Below are 23,538 nucleotides of genomic sequence, written 5' to 3'. Positions count from 1 at the left end.
AGTTTCTCTATCTTAAGAATATTCACTGTATTGGGTACTTTGTATAAAGTCCACATAGAGTACATAGTTCTTGCAGCTTATCAGAAATATGTCAGGTGTAATTTCTATTTTATAAGCAAAGAAGATAAGTAGTGACTTTGCTTTTATCACACTATATATCAACGGGACATTGTCAAGATAGAACCTAAGTTATAAGCTCTCTATTTAGGAATTTTGACCATAACGGTGTATTACTCTCTATAACTCAAACAAAATCAAGTTGTTGCTGGCACCATTTTCTTCAGAGTGCCAAAGATGGGAACCAATTCTTTCCTGAGAAATGTCAAGAGTTACCCAACCATTCAGAGGTTACCAGAATTCATACTGCCCACAAAAACACATGCCTGACACGTTGCTAAGGACCCCTCTGCAGGTTTCCTCTCTGTGGCAGTGATGTGAACCCAGCAGCTAAAATATGGCCATTTTGGCCAGAAGGGCATCCTTAGCCTTTATGGCATCCCTCAGATAAAGCATAGACCAGAGCTGGAATGGACAAAGCAGTATTCTGCAAGCTGATGACTCAAATGCAAAGAAACAGACCTGGGAATGGAGGGCTACGTGGGGAGATGGTAGTAAAGCTCAGGGCTGGGGAGGGGGGTGGGGTCTCCTGAGGCCTGAGCTTGCCCTGCTGGTCATCTCGCACACAGAAGGACAGTCTCAGTCAGAATCAGGGAAAGCTGGAGGCGCTGGGGCCACCTAATCTAAACCCTGATCTCATACTGCTTCCCTGTGGAGAACTCTCAGAACTGCAGCTTCCCTCTGAGGGACCCAGTCAGTCACACCCACCCAGTGTGGTCTCTGCGTGGGCTTGGTATCATCTGAGAGCAATAAAAAAAAAAAAAAAGACCAAAAGATGCTGCTGTTAAGAACCTGAGCAAAAAGAATAGAATGGGAAAGCACAAGAGAATGGTCATGTCCTGAACCCAGAGGTATATACGCATACAGGTTGATCTGACAGGCCTGCATACTCACCCTTTCCCTTTTACATACTTTAAAAGCCCAAAGCCTCTGGCTACCCAATGGTATTCTTTTGGCTCTGCTTTCACAGACCCATATCTGATTTGTTCCCTTGGATAATCCAGATAAGTTCATAAAATTGTCTACTCTTCCTCTGAATTTTTTTTTCACAAGCACTAAGTCACAGTGCTCTGACCAACATAGAGGTTCCCACATTCACCTTTTTACAATTGCCATCACAGCTTGCTGCCTCTCCTCAGCACCCACCCAAAGGTGTTTTGGCAGAAGACACAAGCATGAACTTACCCCAGCTACCCTATTTGTAAGGCAATAAAGGGAGAAGGAAATGGCAACCTACTCCAGTATTCTTGCCTGGGGAATCCTGTGGACAGTGGAGCCTGGAGGGCTGCTATCCATAGGGTCGCACAGAGTCGGACACGACTGAAGCGACTTAGCATGCATGCATGCATTGGAGAAGGAAATGGCAGCCCACTCTAATATTCTTGCCTGGAGGATCCCAGGGACAGAGGAGCCGGTGGGCTGCCATCTGTGGGGTCGCACAGAGTTGGACACGACTGAAGCGACTTAGCAGCAGCAGCAGCAGGGGCAATAAAACACCTTTTCAGTATATAGTTAACTACTTCATTATGGTATAAAAACAATATTGTATGGACATTACAGTTAGTGAGGAGGTTTCATTTCCCATTTCTTTACATATTAGGAATGGGGAAAAGCTCAGACTTAATTAGTAAAACAGAAGCTAATGGAAAGCTGTAATGATTAAATTTTGATACTTTTTTAGGGGAGCTGAAGAAAAAGGCAATAAAAGCTTGGGGCTTGTTGGTGATATTTTCCAGGGACTATCTGAATCAGAGTGTAGAAAGGAAGTTGACAATGTAATTCACATTCCACAAAGAACCTGTGACCCTTTCTCTTCCTCTCCTCTCCACCCCTGTCAAAGGCTCCACAGTGAGAGCTGTGAGTTGAAGAGGACAAGCCATCAGCAGAGGGTAACTTATGATGAGAAATGAAAATATTTGGATTAGCTATAATACCAAGCCAGTGATATTTACAAATTATTAAACTGCCATCCTCACATCAAACGCTTTTTCTTTTATGAAATACTAAGCTGTACTTTCAGTTTGTTTCAAACTGTCAGGTCCATTATTTGATGTTCCTCTTTGTTTGTTTATCTTAATTAAGATGTTGAATCAATCATTTTTACTTTCTCTGCCCAAGAGCAGCAGCCGGCTCAGAGTGAGGATGAGGGCCGGCCACCCTTGAGCACTGTGCAGGTGCTGAGTCTCGTTTGTTCACAGAGGGATCAAAAACACATTTGTTCTCCCTGATGTGTGGACAGAGTGACAGATTTTTGATAAGGAGGGGGTGGGGGAAGTCTTCCAGTGGTGAGAAATGACATTTCTATCTAGAACAAGTAGAAGCGGTTGTGAATTTTATTTCTGTTTTGGACATGATTTTCCTCCACAACATCACAACAACTCACCACTGACTTGGGAACACTGAGGTGGGGTTGGAAATAGGAGACCACGTGTGATCTGAATGTCCTGGATCAAGCAGGAAGCAGGAAACAAGAGCTCTGGACCCTAGCCTAGGAACATGACAATTGTTCTTGCCTCTCTAGCTTTCTTTTTCCATCCTCAGTGTCGCAGCTCAGTCTCCATGCTTGTGGGTCACAATGTCCTGGAAGTAGGAGGGACCTTTTCATAAACCAAACTACTTTGTATTCCTCCTGGTATAGAGATATTTCCAGTGCAGCATTTTGTGGGGTTTTTCCACAGCACAGCTTATCTCTGCTAGGACACCAACTCTTTCTTACTCAGTCCCCCTTTTGAGAAGTACACATCCTTTCAAAACAGCTAACCAGAGAGAGAGAAGCAACCAAGTAGACGTGGGACAGAATTTTACTCTGGATACCTGTCTGCCTATCTTGGGATAAAATGTGTGACCTTGGTCTCATTAGCACCATGCCCTATCTAACTGAGCTAACTGGCTATACAATTCAATCAGCCAGACCAGTGAGAAACACAGAGAAAGGAAACAAGTCTATCAGATGATATAGGGAGATCTGATGGGAAAACAAAGCAGCACTTTACTTTTAAACCATCCTAGAAGTAATGTAAACACAGTTACAGAGTTAAACAGATTTCTTGTATTTTAGACTGCATGCTTCTAGACCAGTATAGTTCTGCTTTGTATTCTCAGATCTGTCACAGACTGGGAGGTACTGACATACCTGGAACCCTAGAGTCAGGGGAAAGTACGTCTTTTCATTGATCAGAATCTTTTAAAGCTCATCTCAGCAGAATTTGTATGTGAAATAAGTATTTCTCCTACTTATTGATAGCTAGTGTGGAAATCCATGACCAGGTATGCTGTTCTGCTCCTGACAGATTACAGAAGTTGACTCCAGGGACTTGGGAAGAAAGACTGAATTCAGATCTTTCATTAGGCAAGAGGTGGACTTTTTGGATCACATAACTCCAAGAGGAATCGTAAGCTTTCAAAAGACAAACCAAGCACTTCATTTATTTGAGGCCTCTGTTATGATGCCTGGGCCACAGATAACTACTTTCAACAAATTCTCACTCTTCATTAGTGGAAAACAGTTTCCTCTAATCACCACGAATTACTCAACACCTGGCATTAAGCAGTCTTTGCTTACCACACTCATTTGCTCTCTTTCCGGTGGGATAGTCTAGGTTCATAAGGTGACCGCCTGTACTTGTTTCGCTGCATGCACAGTTCCTGGTGTGGCTTAGCCATCTCCCCTTCTCTGTCTTTCTAGATGGGCTCATAGCTGCCCTGAACAGCTCCCTGCCTCCTTAACTCCCTAACAACTAGACTCACCCGTGGGCTCAAGTTCTGGCCAGCGGAATGTGAAAAGAATGAGTTAATTTTAGGGATACACACAGGTGAGGGAGGGTGATGCTGTAGCCCTTGCCCCTTTTTGCCTTCCTGCTGGCTGGAGCTGGAGCCAACTCAGACCACGTGGAAGAAATCATTTGCTAAAGGTGGTGGAGACAAGACAGAGGAGACGAGCACATGAAATGCCCTCCAGTTGCCTGGCTGCCTCCCTCCTGCATAGTTTATTCCTGAGAGATTATCTTCTTTCTTGTTAGGCCTCTATTTGGGGGTGAGGGGGGTGATTTCTGTCACATTGACGGAACTAGTCCTAACAGACTTACCTGGTAAGTACTCTCTTTGAAGGCTAATCAAGGATAAGTATGGCAAGACTCAGAGAGAGGACTATAAAGAATGGGATGGGAAGAGATACTACAGTAATGAAAAGACTTCAAGAGGCTTCTTCAGCCTTTTGAAAGGATGAAATAAACCTGAGTTATATGAGCATAAACAATCATTGCCCTGGTATTTCTTAAATGGTGTTATGCAGAAGTCCTAATTTTCATAGACTAGTGTTTTATCAAGTCTTGGTAATAATAATACTCCCAGGTAGTTTGTCAAAATTGTGATATAGATAAGTCATCTCGGTTCTTTTCTGTGTTTATGGAACCTCCCTTGCCTCTCACCACTTGTTCTGGTACTCAGTGTTCAGGCCCCCAACCTGAGGTCCCACCTCACCAAGGCCCACCAGCAAGCCATCAGGTTGACAGATTCACTCCAAGGTTGCGGTTTTCAACTCTGGAAGAACATCTGAAAATCCATAGAGCTTTGTAAAAATAAACATGCCTCAGCCATACTCCCACATGATCCTGATTCCACAAATGTAGGGTACTGTCCGAGTATCTCCATTTTTGAAAGACTGACAGGTGATTGTGATTGTGATGTGCAGCTGAGTTAAGAACCACTGCTCTGAGGTACTAATGACTGATAATAGCTCAATGCAGCATCGTCAGCCACACACAGCCCATGGATAAGAGTCAGCGCTGGACATGCTTCTATCAGTTATCTCTGCTTGGTGGCCTGATGCATGGTTGCAAGTGGCCGTGCTTTGTCCCTGGGAGAGCCAGCTCTCTGGGCCTCCCTCTCTCAGTATCCTTGATGCACTTGTTTGTTATCATACTGTGGATGGGAATGCCTCTCCCAGAGGCATTTGGATTTCAGTAGAGAATAATGCTTTCAACTAAGGGAATGGACTTCTAATGGTGGTATTTCAGGAATTAAGGGAGTCAGTTGAGAAGATATTTTGGAAGAGGGACCGTTTTCCAGTTTCCTTAAACATACACTAGTTAAGCAGCATTGATTCTATTTGGTGCTACTTTTTAAAAAAAAAATCACTGGGACTATTTCAAGAGATTAGACTTCTGAGGGTTTTCCCTGGTGCCTCAGCTGGTAAAGAATCCAGCTGCAGTGTGGGAGACCTGGGTTCGATCCCTGGGTTGGGAAGATCCCCTGGAGAAGGGAAAAGCTATCCACTCCAGTATTCTGGCCTGGAGAATTCCATGGACTGTATAGTCCATGCGATTGCAAAGAGTCAGACACAACTGAGCATCTTTCACTTTCAGACTTCTGGGAGGCAAAAGAGTCTTTTTTCTTCATTTTCCCTTGTGTGCTATTTGGGATCCCTCTCGGCCCTCACACTTTCTTTTTCCCCCCAGAGAAGCAGTGTCATTCATCCCTAATTCAGCCATGGTTCGATGACAAGAGAGCTTGTGTTAAAAGAGCACATTACACCATTCTGAATATCCTTTCATGACTGGAATATGATCTTAGAACACAGAGCAGAGGCTCTTTTAGAGATCAGTCTGCTATTATAGCACAGAAACAGGCAGGCTAATAAATATATTCATACATCTAGCTATCTCTTAGAAACATGATGTAATTATGGATTGTACAGTGTCTTAAGTAATCCTTAATATTTCCCTGGCTCTTCTTCTCAGCTGTTTAAGCTGTTTCATTTTACTTTTATTCCTTCATTACAGAGTCTATAAATACCTACCTCATAGGACTGTTATAAAAATTGAACTAAATAAAAGGTTTGAACATGCTCTAAAATTTCTGAAGCTCTATACAGATATATAGTCATGTTTCTATAATAGGGACTATATATTCTTTGTGTGCCAGTACTTCAAATCTTTGATAGAGAAAAGAGATGCCAAGAGATTAATGGTACGGATTATCATGAGGACTCCTTATGACTTAGGACTTCCTGCTTTGTCCACTTACTAACTGAGAGACTTGAATGAATCACTTGAATTTCTCCATCAAGAGAAAAATGATAATTTTTCTTATTACAGATGATTATGCCTATTATATTATGGGCTTCCCTGGTGGCTCAGAGTACAGAGTCTGCCTGCCATGCGGGAGACCTGGATTTGATCCCTGAGTCAGGAAGATCCCTGGAGAAGGAAATGGCAACCCACTCCAATATCCTCGCCTGGAAAATTCCATGGACAAAGAAGCCTGGTGGCTAGAGTACATGGGGTCACAAAGAGTTGGACACGACTGAGTGACTAACACACATGCCTATTATAGAGATAGTAGTGAGGATTAATGGAGAAGGCAATGGCACCCCACTTCAGTACTCTTGCCTGGAAAATCCCACGGACAGAGGACCTGGTAGGCCGCAGTCCATGGGGTCGCTAGGAGTCGGACACAACTGAGCAACTTCACTTTCCCTTTTCACTTTCATGCATTGGAGAAGGAAATGGCAACCCACTCCAGTGTTCTTGCCTGGAGAATTCCAGGGATGGGGGAGCCTGGTGGGCTGCCGTCTATGGGGTCGCACAGAGTCGGACACGACTGAAGCAACTTAGCAGCAGCAGCAGTGAGGATTAATGAATCAAAGTGTGTTGGGAGATTTAACAGTCCATAGATTTTAAAATTTTGCAGAAAGAATCTTGGAAGGGAGTTTTAGATACAGCCCAAGATCACAGTGATGAGCGAGCACTGGAAACTTGGCCCTGGGGCAGTTGATCCTCTATTCTAATTATAATTAGTACACTTCCTGTGCTAACTAGGACAAAGCGAAGAGGTTTTCTTTTTCCTCATTACAAAAATGCATTGAATTGTCTGCAGAGATTTTTTTAACCATCACTGATTTATTACCCTGGAAACAAGGATTTATAATGAGGGTATCACACCTTTGTTGGTGTGAACTGTTCTCTGGGAATAGACAGAGATCATTGAAATATAAGCAGGACCAGTAGGCTAAGGGCAACCTCCACTAATTGTTTATTTTCTTTCCAAAGTGGCAAGAAGTTGTTGGAGTTTCATACTTCATTTTGTATACAAATTGAGGTCCTGGGGGAGAGTATCCTTCATGTGAACAGCTCTCCCAGTTACAGGAGAAAACTGAGTAACAGTAAAACCCTCAGGGACATCATTTAATATTTCCAGCATTTCACATGAGCTTCTGACACTCGAGTCTTCAAGGGGAAAGCTGATTTATACCTTCAGTCATTGGACAATGTAAAGGTGAGGTCAGACATAGGCATCCTTCATCCCTTTTTCCGTTGCTCACAGGTCCCTTGGGCAAGGTGGAATCAAAGCATTTCAAATGGTAGAGGTCACAGGAGTGACACTGTAAGAGGTAAGAGAGCACAGCCTCCTTCCTCCACCAGAGGGTCTGAAGCCCATATATCTTCATATTGCCATTGTTTCCACTTGAAAAATTACATGCAGTTGGTTTTACTTTTCCTTCCCTTCCTAGTCTTAAAACATGATTTCCACTCCCAATCTAATGTGTAATTTATGTCAAGAATAATGATTATGGGTTTCTGATTATTTTTAAAAAACGAAACCTTTAACATAAATGCAGACAACAGGTGTCTTGTTTTACGGCCTTGTACCTTTCTAATCCTATAAATTAAAATCATGTCTGTGCTCTCTGTGCCTTTGCCCTGATCTGAAGTTGTCTTTCTAGGACGTCCTGGGAATTGTTTGCTCTCAGGTGCAATACCTACCACGTGGTAGGTTCCAAATAAATTTTTTCTGATTTAATTTTATCTGCAGCTACTTTATACAATTTTGGTCATGCCTAGTGGTATAAAACTATTCTGTAAAGTGCAGTGTAAGTTTATACTCAGGGATTCAGACCCCCAGATTTAATAAAGGGATCACATATCCTTTGTTACTTGTGAAATAAAACTGATTTCCCGTAGAAAGAGACCTCCTGTTTTTGTGGGTCCCCTTGCAATGTAGGAAGGACTTAAGCAGAATTAAACCAATGCTACAAAGTACAATATTAGAATTTCAAATGAATCTTAAATTGTACAAAGATTACAGATTATTAGAATATTCTTAAAATGGTACCTAATTCAATGGTACCTATGGCTTTGTGTAAGTGGTTTTTAGAAAAAATTGTTTCTCTTTATTCCACACCAATTTCTTCTTTCTTTTCTCGATTCCTTTGTCATAAACCCTTCATACCAAGTTTAAGAATATTTGTAAATTTAGCAAAATGCAGAATGGATATCATCATTATGTAAATATGGAATCTTGTGGCTTTGTTGTAAAATAGTCGTAAAGCTGTTTTTTCTATTTTCTAATTATTTTTTATTTCCACCAAAATAATAGACATATGGTTTTAAAAATCAAATAATACTATATTCATCCCTTTCTAATTCCTGAGTACTGCTCTCCAGAAGCAACCCCTACAAATCTTTCATCAATTCTGCTGTGTACATTTAGAAATTCATGAAATAATTATTTCTAAATAATATTATTTCTAAATAATTTTAAATAATAAATTTCTAAATAATATTATTATACAGTTTTTTTTTCTTTTTCAATTTCCAATATTAACTGTTGATTTTTATATTCTGGCAGAGGAGGATTTAACACTCTTCTCTAATCCCAGTCTTCACTTCTCCTCCCTTCATCTTCCCAATATGATTATACTATAATATTTAGTTTCTTCAGTTTTAGGCTTTACATGTTTTAACTATGTAAATTTTATTTACTGCCAACCCTTATAAACTTCTATAATTAAATTTTATTTCTTGTTTTTTCCAGAGTAGGAAAATGCCTTGGCTTTTTTCATTTTATTAGTTTTCTAAGTCACCATCCCTAATTCTTCCCGAACTTTGTAGCAGAATTGGAAGTGTTCACTCATATCAGATGATTCAGCAGGTCCATTTTGTTCTTAGAGCAGCTCTTCCGAAGACCTCTGTCCTCCTCCCCACTGCGGGCTGCCTACCTTGGAACTTCCCTTTGTCTCTTTCCTTGGTCAGAGCCCCACCGGATCCATCACCTTCTTTCTTGAGGGACCCTCTCACTGTGGTGGGGCACGTGTCCTGGTGGCAGCCTAGAAAGGATGCCCAGGATGTAAATTTCTTGAGAATGTGCATGTCTGAGAACCTCTTTAGTCTACCTTTACACTTGATTGGTGGTTTAGGTGTTAAAACGCTGATGGAAATTATTTTCCCTTAGAATATGTAAAGTTTTGCTTCATTTTAGCTTCTAGTGTCACTGTAAAGAAGTTCGATGCCAGTCTGATTCTTGATTCTTTGTGTATGACCAATTTTTCCCCCAACTCAGAAGCTTTTACAAACTTCTTGTTGTCCATTGTGTTATGAAGTTTCAAGTCATCACCAAGATGTGGGTCTCTCTGAAATTTCATGTGCTGGGTATATGGCGATCTCTTTCAGTCAGAAGATTTATATCTCACATTTTGAGAAAATTTAAAGTTTCTTTGATCATTGTCTTCCCTTTACTTTCTGTGTTCTAAAGTTTTTATCTCTTCTGTTTTCTGAATCTTTTTGCCCTATTTTTTAAAATATTTCCTCAATTACATCTTCAACCCATCTATTGATTTTGTTTTTAATTTTGACTACCATGTGTTTAAGACCAGCCTTTCTTGTTCTCTGATTGTTTCTTTTTAAGCATCCTGTTTCATGAATTCAGCTTCTTCTCATCCCTCTGTGAACATTAATGATGGCTCGTTTGTTTTGGTTTTTAATTTTCCTTTCTGCTCCCTAAATTGTTTCCTCTGAGTTCCTTTTTATGTTTTGGTCTTTGTCCTCCATGTTGGAAGCTTTTCTGCAAATGTCTAGGGATCTTTAGCCCTTGCTTATATTTAAATATGAAGCACTAAAAGGCTGACTGAAACTTCTGTGTGCCAAGATGGGACATACCCACTGATGGACTTCACTTTGAAAGCCTAAACTTGAGAGTGACAGGAAGACCCAGCCATTTTGCTTGGTGTCTCCCAGATATCAGTGTCTGCAGGTCTTTTCTCTGAGGCCATTCATTTTTCCAGGGAAGGATCCATGAATCTGTTGGAGGTACCCTTGTACACGACTACCAGGGTTTTTAGAACTGAACAGTAAAAGAAAACTAGGGGCCTCAGTGTTCAGGACAGAGACTGTTACTTAATTCACCTGTTTTCAGGATGGCTTACCACTTTCTGCTGTACTATGTATCAAATGAGGGTTAGAGAAGGATCATTTCCTGACTGTGGGAGTGAAAGAATGATATGATGCTGAATTGGAGTCAGAAAACTCCATTTGTCTTCTCAACTCTACAACAAATTAGTCACATTGCCTTGGATGATGTCACATAATGGCATCATTGAGTGAGTCACATAATGGCATCACAGCTGGCTGGGCTTTCATTTCCCTGTGTGCAAAATGAGTGGCAGGGCTATTTGCTCCATCACTTCTGATGAGACCTGTAACCCCTACATCTAGGAGTTCTGCTTTAGGGTACCTTATGGAAATGCTAAAATAGTGATTACTGCCTCCTTAAAGTATACTACTTTTTAGCAATTGGTCTTACTTATGGAAATCTTGGTGCTGGCAATGCAGAATACCCAGCTCAGATTCTGCATCAGAGCCTCTCTAGTCCTTTCTTTCATATGTTCTACATAGTTTGGCCCATGGGAGACCCAACAGGAGAGCCATCCAAGTACCTGCCTTTTTCTGGTAATGGCAAAAATCAGACCTCATTTCAAAGCTGGACATCCTGGACAAATTCCAAGGCTCCATCCTGCAGTACCAATAATGTAGCCATGTTTAACAGAGAGGGTTCCTAAAAACCATTTGGGCTGAGAAATCTAGAATTAAAACACTCTTTATCTTGACTACATTATAGTTATGACTATAGCATTATTCATTACATACAATGTTTGTCATAGCATAATATAACCCCAAAAGTACTAGATTCAGAGCTTAAAAAAACACTGAATTTGTGTATTGATTCTGTTTCCTTCCAGCTGCGTGAGAGTCTTCTACCCTTTCTGAGCTTCAGTTTCAACTCCTAAAGGCTAGACTATTGAGGCCATTCTATCTGTATCAGAATCAAAGAGATGTTGTTAAGGAAAGCACTTTACAAACACTAAATAAAGGGCTATCCAAATGTGAAGCATTAGTATTATCATCATTACTATTATAACTGGTCAGGGAAGCCTGAATTTCATGCTGCCTCCCATCTGCTTTGTAACACTCAGGCAATTCCATGATTAGAGGTGGCTTTCCAAAAAGACACTGTAGTTCTTTTTTTCCTCTAAAATAAATGATTCCAGAACCAATCTACCTTAGCCATCCAATATGTGCAGCCTCTTTTGTTCATGAACAACCTGAAGGTAATAAACTGGTATGCCCCTGTGACAGAGAAAGATGTTGGAAGGAAATGGGTTTCCATCTTGGGTTTCTAAGGTGCTATACCAAACAATAACAAGGGAAAAATTATTCAGCTAAATGTACCTGACATGCATTGGCATCCAATATGCCACCCTCCTCGCCCGGCATTATTACTTATATACCTGCCTCTGAGAAAGGCTGCTTGGAAGAGTTACTCTGTTTTTATCGGACATACATTTTAGGGAGTTTTAAATAAACTCATATAGCCATACCGAGCAGCATGTCTTCTAAACTTCGCTATTTCATCCGTCTATACCAAGCACCGTGAAGCAAAATGGATGTGCCTTCAGCTTTCTACAGTCCTGGAAAATGAACCAGTCCACTTAACAATAAATGGTGGTTGGTTCAAACACACATGACCGGTCTAGTGAAGAAGAAAAGAAAGTTGAGCTTAATGAAGTCCAGTGTCTGTGTCCCTGCACACGGACAGGAAAGGACAAGTGTTTTATAACTGTTTATTGGAGTTAATGGTAATAAATTCCTCACTTGTGATGCATTAACTTTAATGTTTTCATTACTTGGTGATTTAGGTTTTCCCTTTTCACATTGTAAATCACGTTGTCCCAGTAGCAAAGCAGGTCGAGCGCCTGCTGTAACGTTCAGAATACTCAGTGGAGAAAGGAATGTTCTCTTTTTCTCTCCAGCACAGTCTGACAAAAGATGCTTTGCCTCATCCCAACTTGCTGCTTCCCACATAAACAGTAAAGACAGACAGACGGATGCATCTGACAACAGCCTAATTTAGATCCTAGGGAAAGACAGGTCTCCACAGTAACTTTCCAAATGTATTTGGTACTGAAGGTTTTTTCCTTTATTTTTTTCCCATTTGCTGAGTGTGAGCCCTTAGTTAATGAGCTGTGCAAATAGATATTGAGATTTAGTGTTTTTATTTTGCAATTACAGACTTGGTGATTTGGTTGGAAACTTTTGGGTCTAGCAACATCACCCTCATTTTCCCCTCCCTAATTTTTTTCCTTGCAAAGTTCAACTTACTTCAAACTTGCTTGAGTTGTGTCAGATGAAACAGAAGAACCAAAAAAGATCTTAAATCTCATATGTATAACTTAAAAGAAAAGGCGGTGATTTTTGTCCTCAAGGTTCCTTATTGCAGCCATCATTTTTCTGTCATCAATCCCATATGGTTGCACAGAGACACCCAGGGAGCTGGCTGGGAGCGAGGTGTGGCTTGGGAGTGGCCCTTTGTCCAGCAGCTGATGCATCCCAGGTCAAAGCCACGTTGCGGAGATTACTGCGTTCCCATCAAGTTCTTCATGATGGGGTATGAGAGTTCTCATTAGATCACCCACCCTGAAATACCCCCAGAGAATCATGATAATTAGTTCCTGAGTCTTCTTTTTTATTTTCTGCTTTGTTTGCTTTAAAAGTTTTCTCAGTGCAGTGCTCTGATGATATCTGAATGTTTTTCACTAGAGAGACATGGAGAAGGCAAAATTACTATTATTGGATTCCTCCCTGAAATTGTTGGTTTGGAGAATAACTAAAATAAAGATTCCAGGATTCTAGTATACTAATCCCCATGCAGCTTTCACCATCAGCAGTGTCAAGTGATCAGGCACACACAGAATGTTTGTGTACAGGATGCAAACAAATACACTTGTGATGTTCAAAGAGAAAATAAAATTTTCAGGGAAATAAAAGAACAAAACTTGGGAAAGAAAGGGCCAAGTTCTCAGCCACTCAAGGCCTGCAGCTCAGAAATTGCCATCAATAGCTGTTTTCTGAAGTATATTCAGTTATCCGTTTGTTAAGTTGTTGTGGTTGGCTCCATCTTTGTCCATTATGACTTTCTCTGTACACATCCTTTGATGCTTTCCTGAAGATAAATAACTTCTGAGGTAAAAAGAACTGGTATCTCAATGAGGCTATGCAATCAGCTGGGAGATTTCGTTTTCTCCAGTTGAGGTTCATGGTATTTTTTCCTAATTTTTCCCCCCAAATTCTCTTTATCCGTCCTCCCGTCAATCTTAGCACTGTGATTCCTCTTGACTTCTTCACCCACTACTTTCTCCTGGCTTTCTTGGCTAAAGCTTCCTTTCTTTCCCTTTTTTACTTTCTTATTTCATAGTACCAACCCTAAAATTAAAATAGTGACTATATGGCAGAACAAAAGTTACTGTTTGTGGCTTAGGTGGAAGTGATGTCAGTTCAGTTCAGTTCAGTTCAGTCGCTCAGTCATGTCCGACTCTGCAACCCCATGAATCACAGCACGCCAGGCCTCCCTGTCCATCACCAACTACTGGAGTTCACTCAAACTCATGTCCGTCGAGTCAGTGATGCCATCCAGCCATCTCATCCTCTGTCGTCCCCTTCTCCTCCTGTCTCCAATCCCTCCCAGCATCAGGGTCTTTTCCAATGAGTCAACTCTTCGCATGAAGTGGCCAAAGTATTGGAGTGTTAGCTTCAGCATCAGTCCTTCCAATTAACACCCAGGACTGATCTCCTTTAGGATGGACTGGTTGGATCTCCTTGCAGTCCAAGGGACTCTCAAGAGTCTTCTCCAACACCACAGTTCAAAAACATCAATTCTTCAGCACTTAGCTTTCTTTATAGTCCAACTTCCACATTCATACATGACCACTGGAAAAACCATAGCCTTGACTAGACGGACCTTTTGTGACAAAGTAATGTCTCTGCCTTTCAACATGCTATCTAGGTTGGTCATAACTTTCCTTCCAAGGAGTAAGCATCTTTTAATTTCATGGCTGCAATCACCATCTGCACTGATTTTGGAGCCCAAAAAAATAAAGTCTGACACTGTTTCCACTCTTTCCCCATCTATTTCCCATGAAGTGATGGGACCGGATGCCATGATCTTAGTTTTCTGAATGTTGAGCTTTAAGCCAACTTTTTCACTCTCCTCTTTCACTTTCATCAAGAGACTTTTGAGTTCCTCTTCACTTTCTGCCATAAGGTGGTGTCATCTGCATATCTGAGGTTACTGATATTTCTCCTGGCAATCTTGATTCCAGCTTGTGCTTCATCCAGCCCAGTGTTTCTCATGATGTACTCTGCATATAAATTAAAGAAGCAGGGTGACAATATACAGCCTTGACATACTCCTTTTCCTATTCGGAACCAGTCTGTTGTTCCATGTCCAGTTCTAACTGTTGCTTCCTGACCTGCATATAGGTTTCTCAAGAGGCAGGTCAGGTGGTCTGGTATTCCCATCTCTTTCAGAATTTTTCACAGTTTATTGTGATCCACACAGTCAAAGGCTTTGGCATAGTCAATAAAGCAGAAATAAATATTTTTCTGGAACTCTCTTGCTTTTTCGATGATCCAGCGGATGTTGGCAATTTGATCTCTGGTTCCTCTGCCTTTTCTAAAACCAGCTTGAACATCTGGAAGTTCACAGTTCACGTATTGCTGAAGCCTGGCTTGGAGAATTTTGAGCATTACTTTACTAGCGTGTGAGATGAGTGCAATTGTGCGGTAGTTTGAGCATTCTTTGGCATTGCCTTTCTTTGGGATTGGAATGAAAACTGACCTTTTCCAGTCCTGTGGCCACTGCTGAATTTTCCAAATTTGCTGGCATATTGAGTGCAGCACTTTCACAGCATCATCTTTCAACTTTCAAGATTTGAAATAGCTCAACTGGAATTATCTAACAAATATTCACTCCCATATTGCCTTCTTAGACCACAAGTCCCATAAGGCTGGAAGTGGTTTCAATTCAGTTTAACAAACATTTATTGGGCACCTACTGTGTGTGCAAGACCCTTGAGGATACAGAGAGAAACAGGTATATGACTAATGAATCAAACTGCCCTCTATGAAAGGGACCTGACTTCCCACTGCAGGTTTTCTTTAGGCTTCAGGAAGTTAAATAATTAGCACCAAACTCCTTGGAGTTTAATGAGTGTATTATAGGGAAGGATTATTCTTTATCCCACATCAGTTCAACAATTACAGTACAGCCCTGCCCTGTGATGGGTCTCAGCCGTTCCAGCTCTGCCTCAATCTATCAATAATTCTTACTCTCCTTACCTAGACACTTGGGGTGCAAACACTGGCCCATCTCCTTGGGGCACAGCTATATTGGATCCTTCTTTGTTCCCTCATGTCAATCCAGGCACTATGATATTTTGTTCATTTAATTTTTTTCAAAGTGCTCTCTGTCTCCCTCTGAATGCAAGATCTATTTTTACCCCCCTTCCCTTTTTAGGCCATCCTCCCTATTGCCTTCTACCCAGATCCCCCGCTACATTCTTTTTCCTGGGAAGTCCCTTTTCTATTTCTTCATTCAGGCTTTTAGCAGTTTTACATAGTAACTAAGGTCTTATGTACATCTACGCAAAGAGACAAGAATGGAGAGTGTTAGGGGAAAGGTTTAGGGTCTCTGGGAACCAAGACTGTGCTATAATAGTACCTGATAGAAAATGGTATTAGAGCAGAGAAAAGAGAGGATATAATTCTATTTGGAGAGAGAGAGAAAGATTCAGAAGGGATGTGACATTTGAATTAAGTCTTAAAGGAGCACTCCCTCCTCAGAAAATGGTGATAGAGATTGAAATTCCCAACCAAGAAAAACAGCACGAGCCAAGGCCTGGCAGTATAAAATACATGCCCTATTCCAGAAGGCAAAGCCTGTCACTTATTGTTTGGAGTATTAGGAAGGATAAGGGGTTGGGACAAAATGAAACTGGAAGATAGGGTGAGACCAAGTTTTAAAGTTTTTGAAGAGATGGAGAGTTTGAGTTTCCTCCTACAGGCTAGGGAGAACCATTAAAGGCTGTAAACAGGAGTGTGACAGGGCCAGATATATGTTTCAGGAAGATGATTTCTGGCCACAGTATGGTGGACAGGTAGAAGTTAAACCAGTTGAAAAGTGACCCCAAACCCAGGGAGGGCTCTTTTTCTTCCCTTTTCTCCCTGTTCTTATCATAATCCAGTAGAGAAGTAAGTAAATATATTTGAAAATAGTATTTTGTCATTCATTTTTAAAGATAAACACTCTCAAGTAACACATGTATAAAAGTGGCCTGTCTCAAGATGAGATGAGAATACAGTGATCCTTCAAGATTTGTTAAAAAATATATATATACAATTTGGCATTTGAAATCCTCTCCTTAGAGAGGATTTCTTAGTAACTAAGGTCTTAGAATCTCAAAGCCATTTGAAGCATCACTGTCTGGGTTTGGGTCAGGATTCTCACTTTATCCTGCTGCCACTTACTGTGGTTTGGCTGCTAAAAGGAATTCAGGTCATTTGGATCTCTGTGGCTCAGTATTAAGGATGGATTCTTAGGATTAAAAATAAAGCTAAAGGTACTAAATTAAAGTGTTAGTCACTCAGTCGTGTCCAACTTTTTGTGACCCCATGGACTGTAGCCCTCCAGGCTCCTCTCTGTCCATGGAATTCTCCAGGCATGAATACTGGGGTGGGTAGCTGTTCCCTTCTCCAGGGGATCTTCCTGACCCAGGGATCGAACCCAGGTCTCCTGCATTGCAGACAGATTCTTTACCATCTGAGCCACCAGGGAAGCCCCAAGTTATAGATACATGTTATTAATAAAATCAGAAGACACAAGAGGCTTCCTGAGTTTAAACCAGTTCTGTGGTGATTACATGAATTCTCAATCTTTTTTCCCATAGCACATGACCACCAACATTTATATGTCCAACCCACTTTCATAAGAACCCATGATTTTGAAGAAACACAATTTTTTTTTCAAGGAAATAAAGCTCTGTTGGAGTTCTTGATTGCCATGATTATAATACTACATCAAATGTGTTTAATCACCATCGACTGTGGCATAAATAAAATACACTATAAGTCATTTTTAATTGACTTTTCCTTTAAGAAAGCATATTGAATGTAAATGATGGTATTATTATAGAAAAGTTTTGAATCCATTCTTATTCTTAAAGTGAATTACTCAAAATCTCTGCCATTTCTATCAATATCTTCAACTGATCAAAAGATGCCCTGGTGTCCTAATACCAGGATTGAGAATTAATAAATTATTATATTGAATTAGTTTTATTAAATTGAATTAGATGAACTATTTACTTACTGGATGCTGTTGTTTATTCCCATTTATTTAGATGCTAGAACTGGTGCATTGAAGTTATCATACTTAGAGTTGGAAGGCCTTTTTTCCCAAAACTTTCACTTCTTGTAAGTAAAATCCAACTGAAAGTAGACATGGAAGAGGAACATCCCTGAAAACCACAGGCATCTGTGGTAATTAGTGTAGTGCCTTTTTGTGGAAACAAGAAGTTTCTTCATATGCCATGAACATTAATTGTTTCTGTATGTTACCTTATAGCTTGGCATTGGGGCTTCCCTGGTGGCTCAGTGGTAATGAATCCGCCTGCCAGTGCAGGAGATGCAGGTTTGATCTCTGGTTGGGAAGATCCCCTGAAGAAGGAAATGACAACCCACTCCAGTATTCTTGCCTGGGAAATACAATGGACAGAGGAACCTGGCAGGCTATAGTCCATGGGGTCACAAGAGAGTCAGACATGACTTAGCGACTAAACAACAAACGAGTTTGACGTTATTAATGGACGGTTTATGAAAAGAAACCAATTTGGATATTTGACTTAAAAATCTTCCTTCTTTTTAAACCAAGATTTCTTCCTTAAAGAGTACATGAATCATGTCCAAGATTCCTGCATGAGCCCCACAGTGGACCAGGCTTCCTTTTCCTTCTTCTCTTGTGTCAGAGAGGCCTTTCAAATCTTGGTGTTCAAGCAGCACTGTGTGAGAGCTCCAGGTTTCTTTCCCTTGCATTTTCTTTTCCTTGTGTCCTTTTATTGCATTCTTTTTCTTTCATTTTTGTTCGACATATCTGTTGATCTCTTGAATTTCACACAGACTTGCCCTAAAAACAATTGTATAGATTAGTCATCTAGTACCTTACAAAGTAAATGAGAAATATAGGACCTTAAAGTAATTTTTTGATATTAAAGTCTTGGAATAACCGCACATTGTGTCTGTTTCTTTTTCTGTATTTTTTTTGGCTGTACCCTGCAGCATGTGAGATCTTAGTTCCCCAACCAGGGATCAAGCCTGTGCCCTCTGCGTTGGAGTCTTACCCACTGGACCACTAGGGAAGTCCCACATTTTCCATGTTTAAATGAGGTCTCTTGTGGGCAAGTGAGGTGGGAAGACCCTTTCTTTCCTCAGCTACTTCTGAATGTGTCTCCTCAGCTGAAACTCAGGGTGGTGGAAAGCGCTGGGGCTTTTCTAGCTGAGCAGCCTTCAGCAAGCCCCGTAATTTCAGTAAGCCTATTTCCTAGTCTATAAAGTGGAAATGGCAATAATACAGACTTCACAGGGATGCTATGGAGCTCAAATTAAATGTGAAAATGCTTGAGAAAATGCAGGTTAAGACCTGTTAGGTTTTTTAAAAACATTTTTATTAAAATGTATTAGTTTTAATAATTTTATACATCAATTATCTATTTTCTTCTTAGCACTTCCAGCCTAGACTCTACCAAGAATTTTCTGTATCCTCAGTGTAACAAATTTCTTCCACAGATTTTTACACAGTTTGGTCTGTTACCTGGATTAACAGATTTTTTTTAAAGACCTTAAAATACTGGAAGGGAAACAAGGGTCCATCAAGATCTCCTGAATATTTGTCTCCTGCATTGGTTTTAACTATATGTGTGATTTCTACCATTCTCTGACATCCTTCAGTCTAGCTCCAATTGCACTTATTTTGTTTCTTAGTTTCTTATGTCAGAGTTTGTTGAAGAACTTGGTTAAGTACTTTGTGTTCAATCCCTTCCTTTCATCTCCTATCCAATTTATTTCTCCATGAGAGTAAAGGCTTCCGTGTCTTTGAAACTTTTAGGTCCTAAGTCTATTATTATTAATGGCTTAGAATTTTTCACCTTACATGTGTTAGTATATATTCCTTAATAAGCAAAGCACAAAGACTGAAAACTGTGAGAAATAAATGTAAACTCAAGTGGATATTGAATGGAACCAGATTATGTAAGCCTGTCCTAAGGGACTAATGAAGGAAGAATCATTGAAAGCATTGTCCCTGTTTCATGTGTAGAAGATGAACACTTCCTGCCATTTATTGACTGTCATTTATTGACTGGTTCCTGAAAATTGAGAAAAAAGGCAAAAAGTAATCCAGAAATGCAAGAAGCTAAGAAAAATAGTAATGAACTTGTTAAAGAAGGACTCAGAAACCTAAAACAAAGGAGAGGATTTAACCAACAGATTATTCAGTCGCTCAGTCATGTCCAACTCTTTGCAACCCCATGGACTGCAGCATGCCAGGCTTCCCTGTCTTTCACTGTGTCCCGGAGTTGGCTCAAACTCATGTCCATTGAGTTGATAACCATCTCATCCTCTGTCGCCCCCTTTTCCTCTGGCCCTCAATCGTTCCCAGTACCAGGGTCTTTCCCAATAAGTTGGCTCTTCACCTCAGATGGCCAAAGTATTGGAATTTCAGCATCAGCATCAGTCCTTCCAATGTATATTCAGGGTTGATTTCCTTTAAGATTGCTGGTTTGATCTTGCTGTCCAAGGGACTCTCAAGAGTCTTCTCCAACACCACAGTTCAAAAGCATCGATTCTTTGGTGCTCAGCCTTCTTTATGGTTCAACTCTCATATCCATATGTGACTACTGAAAAAACCATAGGTTTGACTATACAGACCTTTGTCTGCAAAGTGATGCTGGAGATTAACAACAACCAGACAGGAGACTACTATACCTCCCACCCTACCTGCCATATCCCCTTTGATTTTGTCCATTTGAGACACTGTGAAGTATATATCTGTCATTTTGCAAATGCACACACACACCAGTGATCTGTGAGAATTGGAATCACAAATGGAACTTGACCATTCCCAACCTTCAAATTTTAGATTTTATCCAACCTCATCCCCCAAAATCCCAGGTCCTATATCATGGGTACTTTAATGAAAGAAACTGGAACTTCATCCTGCCTGAAATTCACCCCAGGGAGCTATCTGTCTCCAGGATGGAGTTGGCCTGGTCTCTTTTTCAAACAATTGAAAAGAACTTGGATTAAAAGGAAAGGAGAAGATAGAAGTCCAGTTTAGGGAGAGGAAAATGTTGAACAAAAGATGGAATTTTTTAAATCATTGATTTTCATTTCAGGTTGATTGGGCAAGAGACCAGGCCAGTACCTATAATGAAAGTTTGTGGCTACTGTTTTTTGCTGCAACCTTTTTGCAATAGAAATTGTGCGGCCTCTGTGCTATTAGCCTTGTGCTGTGGTATTGCCAACTGATTTCTCCAATTCTCTTTTCTCAGTGGGCTAGAATGCGGCTGATTAAATAGGCCGTGACTCACATAAGCTCCCGTGTCTTTTTTATTGACTACTTTATGGAAATGTATCACACTCCAAAGGGCCCCCATTGTTGTTGCTGTGCGTGGCTAACTAAGGAGTCATGCTTAGTGCTGAGAGATGGACTTCTACTCTGCAGAGGTGGTATGGGTGGGATACAGGGTTTACAGGAATCTGGATGGGGAAAGAAAGATGTCTGAGAATTTCTTTTATCTTCATCTGTCATGAAAGTTGGGTGGCCATCACTTCTGGGTAACACTCTTCTCTGTTGATCTTATCTTTATGGCCCCACATCCTTCAGCTAAGTGAATCTTTTCTTTATATGGGCTATTCTGAGAGATTTAGTTAAGTGCAGTAGGAGAGAGAGATTATGACACTAATGCAATTCTGTTTTGTGCTGATATAATGTGATACACCCCTAGGTTTATCCAAAGAGCAATTTATTCCCAATAAATCTAAATCATTTCTTTTGTTTTCCATCAAGGTGGTGATATCTTTTTTAGGTAATGGACAAAAAGCCTTGATTAAAAAAAAAAATTATATACTTAAATGTTTTTGCCTTAAAATAGCAACTCATGCAACTGTTTGTGGCTTCTTCCTTCCATTTTTATGATAATAAAAATGATATTTTTATTACCATCCCGTAAAACATCTACATACTTTCTATTACATGTTAAGTAACTCTGCATATCGGTTCACCTGTGAATTCAGACATACAAGGCTCTTCCAGCCTCATCACAGAGGATGGGAGTTAATGTGTATATCCTCAGGACCACCAGTTCTTGATCAGTGAGACCCTGAGCTGACACTGAAAGGGGAGAGAACTTGATTGCCACAGTGGCTTCTCACCTTGGATTGAGATTGATCTGGATCCCATCTGGGTTTATCTAATAGATTGTGGAGGTAATAAGATTGGGCTCAGAGTCAACTTTACATTGAGAACAATTCTGTTATTGCAGTCATCACAGAGTGCCTTAGACATAGAAGACAATCAACAGAATAAAAATTGATTTGATCTGATTTTTTTCCCTAGCCATTCCAAACTTCACCTATAATCCCATTTTTTTCCACTGCCCATAAGGGAATGCAGGCAAGAGAGTTCATCAGTACAGATTCCCTCTAATAAGAAAGCAACATACACATCTTAACAAAAACACAGCATATAAAATACTGTATTTCCAGCTCTCTTCCTCTTCAGAATCTTGTTGATAGATGACCAAGAGAGGAAATTCAGCAACTCATTCAGTGCCCAATTTTAGCAAACCAAGCGTGACTTTTAAGGTAAGAAGGCAGTGATGGTGCTGTCCCTGCTGCTGCTGCTAAGTCGCTTCAGTCGTGTCCGACCCTGTGTGACCCCATAGACAGCAGCCCACCAGGCTCCCCCGTCCCTGGGACTCTCCAGGCAAGAATACTGGAGTGGGTTGCCATTTCCTTCTCCAATGCATGAACGCGAAAAGTGAAAGTGAAGTCGCCCAGTTGTGTCTGACTCTTCGCGACCCCATGGACTGCAGCCCACCAGGCTCCTCCGTCCATGGGATTTTCCAGGCAAGAGTACTGGAGTGGGGTGCCATCGCCTTCTCTGGTGCTGTCCCTAGTCTCCTAAAATTAGTAACTTTGAATTCAAACATCTCTGCTGCATTATGTCTTTGTTTTCTTGGTGGTGGCATTCTTGGGTTTCAGTTGGTGGGGAGAGAAAAGCCTCATGCTGATAATGTACTGAAAGTAAATGAAATTAAATAAGCGAAGCAGTGCTCATCACTACTTCCTTCCCCCCTGGGTAATTCAATTCAAGCTCTCTCTCGGATGGCAACTCACAGGGACTGTCTCTGTCACCCCGCTGGGGCCTGGAGTCTTAACATCTAAATAAAAGTTTCACTCAAGCATTTTTTATGCTCCTGCCAGCAGGATCAGTGAGCTGGTGTGGGCCCATTAATGTAATATTCATACTCACAGACTCTCCCCGAACACGAGGCAATGTCTTCCCATTTTCATAATTATAGATGTTCCATAAAATGGCATTTAGATTTGCATTAAAAAAGGAGGTTTGAATTCTAATAGAACGTTTAACATGTCTTTTATGATTCAGACTCTTGGCATCCTTAACAAGAAATTGTGTCTCTAAGTTTAACAAGACCTTAAAAAAAGGGGGAAAAAAATGGTGGGAAGAAAAGATGGAAACTCCAGGCTTAAAGGACCTTGTTTTTCTTATCCCTTGTGTCTTTCATTTAATTTTTAGGCCTCTAGGAGCAATTTATTTTTTGACAGCAGGCAGAGAGGATAGGTTCTCCTTCAAGGGCCTGCTTAGCTGCACCAGGTCCTCACCCTCAGCATGATCTGCTTCTCTTTTCTTGGAGAGCATTTTCAAAGAGACATTAGAATTTTCAGAAAGGTGGGAGAAATGAAAGAATCCTAGACAGATGAACTTTCCTTTGCTGCTGTTCATCTCATGTGTGCACCCTGAGACCCATCCAGGAGATTTATAGCAGCCACGGAGTTTGCTAACTGCAAAACACACAAATGGAAACAGCCCATGAACAAGAAGTTGAAAATAAGAACAAATAGCAAAAAGAGTCAGGCACTCAGCTAAAAAAGAAAGAGCTCTTCTGATCTACATTTTTGAAACTAAGCTGGAAACAGCGTAGAAGCAAAAAGTTTAGTCCCCGAACCTAAAAAG

The 23,538-nt window shown here is 40.7% G+C and overlaps 1 protein-coding gene across 5 annotated transcripts in view; it reads left to right on the top strand.

The window, feature by feature from the left end:
- SKAP1 (src kinase associated phosphoprotein 1) overlaps positions 1–23,538 on the top strand; it is a 304,655-nt gene that overhangs the window by 231,547 nt on the left and 49,570 nt on the right. The gene's annotated exons all lie outside the window — the stretch shown is intronic.

This window comes from Bos grunniens, chromosome 19, assembly GCF_055505025.1.
Source record: "Bos grunniens cultivar Pamir isolate PY7600 chromosome 19, Bosgru_T2T1.0, whole genome shotgun sequence".
Classification (NCBI taxonomy): Eukaryota; Metazoa; Chordata; class Mammalia; order Artiodactyla; family Bovidae; genus Bos; species Bos grunniens.
Note: the sequence above shows the minus strand (reverse complement) of the source record. Positions and strands in the feature narration are given on the sequence as shown.